The sequence below is a fragment of the Triticum urartu genome, chromosome 7 (assembly GCF_003073215.2).
Source record: "Triticum urartu cultivar G1812 chromosome 7, Tu2.1, whole genome shotgun sequence".
Lineage (NCBI taxonomy): Eukaryota > Viridiplantae > Streptophyta > Magnoliopsida > Poales > Poaceae > Triticum > Triticum urartu.
The window spans coordinates 586,229,918-586,241,465 of NC_053028.1; positions in this window are offsets into that span (position 1 = coordinate 586,229,918).

Below are 11,548 nucleotides of genomic sequence, written 5' to 3' on the forward strand. Positions count from 1 at the left end.
GAGCCGCGCCGACCCTGATCCCCTGCAAACGGGGTGAGTTGCGCCCCCCCTCCTCCCACTCTTTGCCTCCCTGTGTCGTTCGCCATGCACGCGGACGCGCCGTGCGACCCTGCGCGTTGCTGCTTGCCCACAGCCGCCTGCGGCCACCTCACCATGCTCGCCTCCCCCCGCCTTCGCTTCGCCCCGTGCCACTGGGCCGCGCACGCCTCCTCATCACCACGCGCCGCTGCCCCCTACCCTCCCCACCCGAGCGCCTCGCCACGGCCACGCTCGCCCGTGCCCGTGCACCGGCCTCTCCCTTCCTCCAGGCGCGGCTCTGCTCCGCCAGCGCCGCTGCCGCCGTGCCTACCCCCCCCCCCCCCCCCCCCCCCCCGCGCCTGTGCCGCTGCCGCCGCGCCTAGCGCCGTCCCCCGCCTGCGCCGCGTCGGCCACGGCGCCGCTACCAGGCGCCGCTCACCTCCGCCCTCGTTCACCGCCTGCTCGCACACCCGGTCGGTGCCTGCCACCGCATGCCCCGCGCCGTCCCACTGCCTCGCCCTGGTCGCCACGCCCGCTCGGCCCTCCCCCTGGTCGGGCGTCCGCAGCTCCCCTGCGCCCATAAACGCGCCCCCGCTGGGGCCCCATGGGCCTATGACACGTGGGATCCGTCCCCCCAAAAAAGAAAAAGAATTTAAAAAATATATTGATAAAAATAATTGATTAATTAATTAATTAGTTAACTTAATTAACTCTATTTAATTACCCTAATTAACTAGGTTAGCTAATTAAAACTGTTTAATTAATCTGTGCCAATGACAGACGGACCCCGGCTGTCAGGTTGACCAGTCAATGTCCCGTTGACTGCTGACATCACTCTGACCTCATGCTGACGTCATTTTTTTCATTTTCTGTCGAATTTAATAATTAATAATAATTTTAGGAAATTTCTAAAACTTTAATAATTCATAGAAAATAAATCATAGCTCGCATTAAAATGTTTTATACATGAAAGTTGCTCAGAATGATGAGACGAATCCGAATACGCGGTTCGTTCGTCTGCCACAGGCCACTAGCATAGCGAACATGGAACCGTCCCCCTCCGGTTCGTTTGCCCGAAAATTGCAAATTTCGAGAAAACATTCCCGGATGTTTTCCCCTTCGTCGGTATCGTGTTGCACCGCGTTAGAACACCCCTAGCGCTACTTATTGCTTGTCATGTATATGTTTGCTCTGTATTTACTGTTTCTTCGCCCTCTTCTCTCCGGTAGACCCCGAGACCGATGTTGATGCCCCTGTGATCCACTACGTCACCGATGACCCCTCCTTCTCGTTTGAGAAACCAGGAAAGCCCCCCTTTGATCATCCCGATATCGCCCATTCCATTATCTCATGCTTGCATTAGACTTTGCTACTATAATTGATTGCTCCTATTCTGATGCATAGTCTGCTTTTGTACCTGCTGTTGTACCTTACCTGCTTATCTTAAACTGCTTAGTATAGGTTGGTTAGTGATCCATCAGTGACCCCCACCTTGTCCTTGTTGCCCCTGCTTCATCATCGACGCCTCGATCAACATGATCGACGCCCAGAGCCTGACACCTCTCATCACATCACACCCCCCCTTTGTTGTTCGACTCTACAGAGATACTATCGAGTGCCGAGGGTGATACCTCGTAACGCACTCCTGATGATAACTCTGTAGTGTAGCTATTCGGTCGTGGTCATCGAGGGTGGTTCCTCCTTCACCACTCCCGATATGATTCTACCGTGCAACCTCTCAAGTGTGGACCTCGAGGGTGATTCCTCCCACATTCACCTTGATGATTACATCGAGTGGAATCCATCGAGGGTGATTCCTCGGGTTTTCCCCCTTGATGTTTTGGACACACGGTTACTCCAACTTTACCTGAGACCATTGTTGAAGTCGGGTCGGCCCTGAGGGGTACCCGCGAGTTGATGTGAAAGTTTGGCGGGCCTGTAGAGGACCCGGGAGTTTTCTACGAGGCACAGCCGGGCATTCTGGGCCCTTGCCATAAGTCCACGAGACGGGGTGATGGGGTCACATTATCGTGAGTCTCTGCTCGTCTCTGTGATCCCCCAATGCACTAACAGGTGCGGGTATTTGTTCCGAGTTGGCCTTTGGCCTTTATACACTAACCACCACGCGGGAATAGTTATGGGCCTCGGCGTCGCAGTATCAGCCAAAGCTTTGTCAGACGTCCAGTTTAGCATTGCGGCACAGTTGGATCGTGCTGGCCATCCGAGGTGGTGCAGTTATCCACCCTGCTCGCATCGACCCGGAGTGCAACGGTCAATGGGACCAAGACCCCGGAGTGCTTAGGATGTAGACCGGCGGGAACCTCTCTGCTGAGCCTAGGTAGGGTTGCGACGTGTTGATCTTCTAAGGTTGGGCATTAACTCAGAAAAGTATGTCCGGCCAGAGTAATCAAGCATGTTGGGTTACGTGGTGCACCCCTGCAGGGAAGTTACTTATTTGAATAGCCGTGTCCACGGTAATGGACGTTCAGACTTTTATCCTGATCTTTTACAACTAGAACTGGTTACTTGAGACATGTGATGGATATGTTGGCTCCGGGATTGCTTTCTCGCAGGGAGTCGAGGAAGGATATCTGGGCATTAATACTACAACATGCTTGTTAATTATAAATTGCTATTTTGTACTCTTCTAAATGTTGCAAGACACGTGAACATGCTTGAAGATGCTAGTCTGCGATAGGCTAGGCCTTCCCCTCTATTCTGGCATTCTGCAGTTCAGTCCATATATACAACCCTTCCATTTGATACCTATGCATACTTAGTATAGATCTGATGCTTGCGAGTACTTTGGATGAGTACTCACGGTTGCTTTGCTACCCCTTTTCCCCTTCTTTCTTCGTTCCGGTTGTTGCAACCAGATGGCGGATCCTAGGAGCCAGATGCCACCGCTAGCGTCTACTACTACCCGATGGTGCCTGCTACTACGTGGAGACCGCCGACGACCAGGAGTAGTTAGGAGTTCCCAGGCAGGAGGCCTTGCCTCTTCGATCGTTGTTGCTTTTGTGCTAGCCTTCTTAAGGAAGTCTTGTCTAACTTTATGTATGTACTCATATATTGTTGCTTCCGCTGACGCTTGTGTATCGAGCTATGTATTCGAGCCCTCAAGGCCCCTGGCTTGTTATATAAAGCTTCTATTATTTTATTTGTGTCTATAGTTGTGTTGTGATATCTCCCGTGAGTCCTTGATCTTGATCGTAAACATTTGCGTGTAGATTAGTGTACAGTCAAATCGGGGCGTCACAATAAGCCCTATAAACCGGAAAGGAGGGAGTAGGACTCCCGACGGAAACAAGACAGTGTTTAGATGCATTGCTCCGTTGGTTACACTGATGTATATGTAGATGATAGGTGTACGAGCTAATCTCGGTTTTACATTGTGAGCTTGAGTGTGAAAATACACTCCCCCCACCCCGAAGCCGCTCCCTCCTAACCCGCTAGGGTTCCTCCGGCCGCCGGGCGCGCGCGCCCCGACCAGTCCCGGCCCCTAGCCCCCCTTCCCTCCTTCGTCTTGTCGTCGCTGTTGTGCTATGTCGGCCCTTGGCCGGGCGGCCCCGGTGGCGGCGGGCCGCTGGCCTTTCCCCTCCTGGTCTTAGGTGATGCGGGGCAGCCCTGGCTCAGGTGGTGCTCCTCGGCGGCGACGGTTCGGCGCGGCGGCGGGTCTTCCCTGGTGCAGCGCGGGTGGCCAAGGTGGTGGTGGCGCTGCCATTGGTGGCTGGGCAGCGGTGGCGGAGTTCGGGCCCTGCAAGTCTAGAACTAGGCCCAAATGGGTCAGGGCGGGCCTGCCTCGTTGCCTCTGGTTGGCCTGGTGAGCGGCTCGCGACGGCGATGGCAGCGATGACGACACACTCCTGCAGCATGGCAATGGGAGCTTCACAGGCATGTATGTGTCTGGCCGAGCTTATGGGCTGTTAGAGGGTAGCGGTGGTGACGGCCTACGTGCAGCAGCACGGCGGCAGGGACTTTACGAGCCCGCGGGCTCGACCGGGCCTTTTGCCTGGTGTGTCCCTGTTGCTATGTCTGGTTGACACCCGTCGTTAGCGGTGGAGGATGTCCTCCAGGTGGCGGCGCTGCTGCCGCCCTTCGGTTCCAATGGCTTGGTTTGCTCTTGTCGTCGCGTCTGGACGGCTACCATATATGACGGTGGAGGTTGTTCCCTACAGTGTGGTTGTGATCCTGTGAGACCTTTTCTACAGTTGCTTAGTCTCGGGCTGGCCGACCTTACTACATTGGCCAAGGTTAGACGACGATGGTGACTGCAAGGCCGTGGTGGTGTATGTTGGTGGATGGCATGATTGGTGGAGCGCCTCTGATTATCTGGGCGGTGGGGTTTTGGGGGTCGAGAGAAATCCTTGTCATTTTGACACCGACACGGTGTCGCTTGCGAGTGCCATCCCTCCTTCCTGAAGGGCGTCAGGTGTACCTCTTCCCACCCCTCGGAGCGTACCGGGGAAACCCCTAAGACCTGTTTGGGCAACAGTGTCGTCATCATCACTGTCCTTCTTAAAGGTGTTGCTTGGTACACGGCGAATGAGAGTGCTAGGATCGTGGTGGGAATACTTCAGAGAGGATGCAGCGGCTGCGAGTCATTTTCGTTTTCATTGATCCGTCGGTGTCAACATTGTTTTTGCTTTCTTTTCTTTTGGGGTGGTTGTGCTGTTTGCCCCAGCAATGGTTCTCATTTTGTCTCGTGTGATTGCTATATCAATATAGCGGGATGAAAGCCTGTTTCGAGAGCGTAAAAATACACCAATCCATGCAGGGCCAGCTCCTGCGTACAGCAACAATGCTTGGCGGGAACATGCACTCGCTAAACCATCTGCCACTAGCTCATATATTCCCATGGTCGCTAAACCATCTGCAACGATGCTTGTGTTCTGCGGTTTGTGCATTGCTCTGCTTCTTGGGGTGTGCCCGACAGAAACGCAATGCCAAGGTTCACATAGTGTTAAGATGTTAAGTCATGCATGGCTGACAGGTGCTACGTTGTGTCATGCCTGGTCGGTAGGTGCTACGCATGACAGAACTTTCAGAATCTTCGCGTCTGGATGAATGCACGCAGGTCGGTGACGCCATTGGGCGCCGTGGTGGCATCGACGGATGTCTGGACTGGCAAGAATGATGCGGATCTCTATCCTGAAGATGGGTCAGTGGTCCGAGGATGATGGCGGCTTCTGGCTTTTAAAATGTGTGCATGTGATGCGCGCTTTAGGTCTATTGCACCGGTTGTTGGTCCCGATACGTTAAGTGGATGGATCGGCGACGACACCGGTTTTAGATATGCGGGTGAGAAGACTCCACATTATCGAGTTTGTAAGTGTGAGTGGTGACTTCGGGTGGCTTGATGTATTTTCTTGTCACACCTTTATGAAATCTATCTATTATATATAAAAAGTACTTAATGAGTTAACCAGAAAAAAGATAATTAAGCTAAAAAATCCCACAAAAATTAAAAACATCTAACCATCTATTTAATAGACTAACTCTCTATAGCCATTAGATTATATTTAAGTGTCACACACAAAAATATTATATTTATGTGAAAAAATTACCCACCAATGTCATTACAATAATAAATAACTTGCATCCAATAATATATTTCCCTGGTGAAAAATTGCAGTATACGCCAAACCCTAATTATGTTGTCCAGCCGCTCAGAAGATTGCAGTATACAAGGTGACGCCAACCAGCGGTCCGCCGGTGCCGAACAAAACTAGCGTGTCAAGCTCGCCACTGGAAGTCACGGTGAGATTGTCAAAAATATATAGGTAAACCTTCAAGCCTGTATAATTATCAAACGACTGTTTTCAAGGTTATGGTCAAATTGTCAAAAAGATGTAGGTAGACCTCCGAGCCTGTATAATTACGGAACGACTGTTTTGAAGGTCAATTGATCTCAAGTTAGAGTCCAGCCTGACAGGATATATTGTACGCTCAGTTGGATAACTCACGTCCTATTAATTTGCAGTATAGGACAGAGGATGTGAATAAGACGAAGCATCTGGAGGAACTTTGTAAGTTTGTTGTCGTTGGGAAGAAGATAATTTTAGCATCTGCCAACCAAGGTACGAGAATATTTTACTGGACCTCAATAATTTGGCTAGCTCCGCTTCCCGTCAAATGTGGTGTGCATGCATGCATATATGGATTAGTAATACATGTCTGGCGATTTGGGAGTACACATGTCTCAAATTATTTAGCAGGCATCTAGGTCTCTTACTTGACAAAATAAATAGATCATTTGAAAAATGAGTTATCACGGCGACGTGATCTATTTTTATAATAAATGCAAGACCTCGAATCTATCTATTTTTATATATTAGAAGTTCTTAACAGGTTCACCAGAAAAAAGATAAAAAGGCTAAAAATCACACAATAGTTAGAAACATCTAGCCATCAGTTTAACCACTACAAAATAACAACCATACGATTTTGCTAATAGCTCTTTCATGTTAAAGTTCAAGGGAGTAAACAAGCTATGCTATTATAAGAAAATGTCTCACCCTTTATTAAACTACAACTATGCCTACGGACTACGGTGATATATTTCCAAAAAGAAAGAGCGACAACAACAAAGCCGTCGGACGGAAAGGCGATCTAATCCAAACTTCCAGACTAGGGTTTGGGTTGTGTCCAGAATTCACCGTCAAGCCCGATCTATCCACCGAAAGAAGAACAGCAACGAAGCAGTCGTATAGCAAGGCGTTCTAATCCAAACTTCCAGCGTATATGGTCCGGGTCGTGTCCAGAATTCGTTGTCAAGCCTAATATGTGCCATGTCACCTGGTGATATATTTGTGCCAAACTCATCTTGACTCATGGGATTCTGTGGCTACCCTCCCCTCTACGCTCATGTTCCGTGAGGAAACAAATAGCCGCTAAGAGTAGATGATGCTACAGGCAGCCGAGATGCACATAAGGGATCTGGTAGCCTAGGAGATCATGCAGGTTTGATTAATTGATCCCTTAATTAATACTAATACTTTGATAGTTAAGTATTGTTTCTCTAGATTTATTCTCATCATCTGCCAACGTTATTAGTACGTACGTATGTTAAAAATAGCTAATATCAGTTTTGACATTATTGTACTTTTTACTCGCAAAAAAAAGACATTATTGTACTTTTTATGGAGAGATGATTCTATATCAGCAAATTAATGTTACCGCAACAAACTTTTTCTGGCTGTACATCCTCCTAAGGTCGCCATGTCAATCCGTAAGGACACCACCAGCTGCCGCCAAAATTCACGTATCCGCAGTTACACACGATGTGTGTATGAGCTCCAATTCTATATATACTCACACCTAGCAAGAATTTTTTTCATGCATCACCGGTATTGGTAGTTGCAGACTTGCAGTACGTATGTTTCTTCCAATTACACTATCTAAGTATCTATTACTACTAGTAGAATGCCTGTGCGTTGTCACAGGCTTCTGAAATATTTTGGTGAAGTTATATATAAATATAATGTATGCTAAATTTCACAGGTAGAGACAATGTAATATGATCATAATTGTATAATAATTGAAGTCCACTAAAAATGGCAAATTGACAATATATACATATAAAGTGACGATTCAACTAAAAATCTATTAAAAATTATCGAGATCTACTTGATGCACTTAAAAAAAATCTTGCACAATATCAGTAAAGTTGTATTTAGTTTTATTCACACGATGTTTGAGCAAGTATAATAAAAACTGCTTCCTCAACTTATACCCATCCTGCAAAAGCAATACATGTCGTTAGCATGATTACTTCATCTGGAAGGTCTAAAAACATGTGTAACGAACAATATGTTGGGTAACGTAGTAATTTCAAAAAAAATCCCTACGCACACGCAAGATCATGGTGATGCATAGCAACGAGAGGGGAGAGTGTTGACCATGTACCCTCGTAGACCGAAAGCGGAAGCGTTAGCACAACGCAGTTGATGTAGTCGTACGTCTTCACGATCCGACCGATCAAGTACCGAACGTACGGCACCTTCGAGTTCAGCACACGTTCAGCCCAATGACGTCCCTCGAACTCCGATCCAGCCGAGTGTTGAGGGAGAGTTTCGTCAGCACGACGGCATGGTGACAATGATAATGTTCTACCGACGCAGGGCTTCGCCTAAGCACCGCTACAGTATTATCGAGGTGGACTATGGTGGAGGGGGGCACTGCACATGGCTAAAAGATCAAACGATATATTGTTGTGTCTATGGGGTGCCCCCCTGCCCCTGTATATAAAGGAGCAAGGGGGGTGCGGCCGGCCTAGAGAGGGGCGTGCCAGGAGAAGTCCTACTCCTACCGGGAGTAGGACTCCCCCCCCCCCTTTTCCTTGTTGGACTAGGAGAGAGAGGGGAAAGAGGTGGAGGAGAAGAAGGAGGGGGCGCCGCCCCCCTCTCCTTGTCCTATTCGGACTAGGGGGGAGGGGCGCGGCCCATGCCCTGGCCGCCTCTCCTCTCTTTCCACCAAGGCCCACTAAGGCCCATTAAGTTCCCGGGGGGTTCCGGTAACCTCCCGGTACTCCGGTAAAATCCCGATTTCACCCGGAACACTTCTGATATCCAAACATAGGCTTCCAATATATCAATCTTCATGTCTCGACCATTTCGAGACTCCTCGTCATGTCCGTGATCACATCCGGGACTTCGAACAACCTTCGGTACATCAAAACATATAAACTCATAATATAACTGTCATCGAAACGTTAAGCGTGCGGACCCTACGGGTTCGAGAACTATGTAGACATGACAGAGACATTTCTCCGGTCAATAACCAATAGCGGAACCTGGATGTTCATATTGGCTCCCACATATTCTACAAAGATCTTTATCGGTCAGACCGCATAACAACATGCGTTAATCCCTTTGTCATCGGTATGTTACTTGCCCGAGATTCGGTCGTCGGTATCTCAATACCTAGTTCAATCTCGTTACCGGCAAGTCTCTTTACTCGTTCCGTAATACATCATCCCGCAACTAACTAATTAGTTGCAATGCTTGCAAGGCTTAAGTGATGTGCATTACCGAGAGGGCCCAGAGATACCTCTCCGACAATCGGAGTGACAAATCCTAATCTCGAAATACGCCAACCCAACAAGTACCTTCGGAGACACCTGTAGAGCACCTTTTATAATCACCCAGTTATGTTGTGACATTTGGTAGCACACAAAGTGTTCCTCCGGTAAATGGGAGTTGCATAATCTCATAGTCATAGGAACATGTATAAGTCATGAAGAAAGAAATAGCAACATACTAAACGATCGGGTGCTAAGCTAATGGAATGGGTCAAGTCAATCACATCATTCTCCTAATGGTGTGATCCCGTTAATTAAATGACAACTCATGTCAATGGTTAGGAAACTTAACCATCTTTGATCAACGAGCTAGTCAAGTAGTTGCATACTAGTGACACTCTGTTTGTCTATGTATTCACACATGTATTATGTTTCCGATTAATACAATTCTAGTATAAATAATAAATATTTATCATGATATAAGGAAATAAATAATAACTTTATTATTGCCTCTAGGGCATATTTCCTTCACAATACTCACGATGGAAAACGGCTTTGCCATGTCTTTACCGTTTGACCTGAGAAACATGAGATTCAAGTATTGGACTCACTTAGTTCCTCAACTCATACTTCGTTTGACCCAAGAACCAAGTGAGTCCAATTTGATATAATTAATCAGAATGAATAGTTGGTGTAAGTATCATATAAGTCATAGTCATAATTTGATATAAATAATAATAAATAATTATACATATGGATTAATTAAAAATAATACATCATTATATGCATGGATAATGAGGCATGACTAACAATATCATGTTGTAGATAAGTATTAACATGTTGTACGATGTGACGATATTTTGATGGGTCTATGTTTTTTTCCCATCTTCTTTTATCTGCCAGATACGAACGTGCTAACAATATGTACCTTTCCACATGCCCTGTCTCATAGATGGTCGTGAGCCAGCATTCAATATATGTAAGCATTTATCACCTACAATTCCATGTTTAGATTATATCTATGTCTTACGATATTATATATTGTTTGTATTAATAATTACAAAGTTTATGCAATTTGTCTTATACCATCGTGTAAGAACATATCATCCTTCATAAGGCGTTCCAAAACATTGTTTGATAACAAGGCATCTTCAATGTCCACGAGCTTGGTTTTCTTGAGGGCAGACATGATTGATTCGATGACTGTAATATCTCTAGGGGTACAAATATAGTATGTCGGCATGATAAAAAAATGAGCCAAGTTAGTATAAAAATATAAGAAAATTGGTTAAATACAAAAGCGCATATGACGAAGGAAGTATTGATGATAACATTGAAAAGAATACCTTGTGCGATAACATTTAAATTGGCATCTTTTTTGTTTTTTATGAGATATAATCAGTCCCACATCATTATTTTGTCATAAACTCGGTGAATATTTGGCCCCTTCGAGCGATGTCGGTTCAAAACCCTTGTCGATGGATTCTTTTTGAACATTTCAAAAATCCATATCCATGTCTCCTATATTTTGAAAAAATAACTATATATAAATTAAAATTTTGGTATTATCATGTATAACGTACATACAAAGAAAGATTAGGTATATGCATCTTTTCTCGTGGTGTTTCAGTCCAGTCTGACATTGTTACAGTAGTGCGTATGTCAGAACCCATCACTTTTCATCTTTAATGAACAAAAGTGGAAGATTTAAAATATAAATGATATTTAATACCGCATCATATAAACATATATAATACATAATAAAGATAAAAATGAAACTAACACGGTTATTTTAATTTGTAAAACATAAAACATGTTTTTCTTTATTTCACCTAACTTTTTTTAAAAGGTTTTCATCAAATATTACAAGTCTGTACCACCGCCAAGGGAGTATCTTCTCCTCAGCAGGCTTCCCACGGCTAGATGGGCTGTCACAGGTGAGCTGACGGTCTGTTTCAAACGGATCGAGGCATCGAGTGCTCCACTATGCCTGGCAAGCTACTAATAAAGAAGGCATCGAGCGCTCCAGAATTTTCCTCGAGAAGTTGTTGGCACGCGGCAACAGAGCTAAGAGCATGTCTAGTAGAACCCTCAAACCCTCAAACCCTTAAAGCAGTTTTAAGGGTTGAGAAGTGCCAGTTTTTGGCACTTTTAAGGGTTGAAAAACAGGGGCAAAGACTAGAACCTTCAAAATCAACCCTTAAACTGCTTTAAGGGTTGGGTTTGAGGGTTCTAGTCTTTGCCTCAACCCCAACCTTTAAATCTATCATTTCACATATCACACATTTCATCATTGACATATCACAAATTCCATCACATTTGACATAAAACAATAATCATTCTAGTTATTATTACACCACCGAATAAAACAATAATCATTCAAATTACTACAACAATGTTTGAGCAAATTACAATAATTGTTTGAATCAAATAGGACATAGAAAAGTAAAACAAAGATACATCATGGGCCAATGCGCCACCCATCCAACTGCCAATGGTGCTCTACTA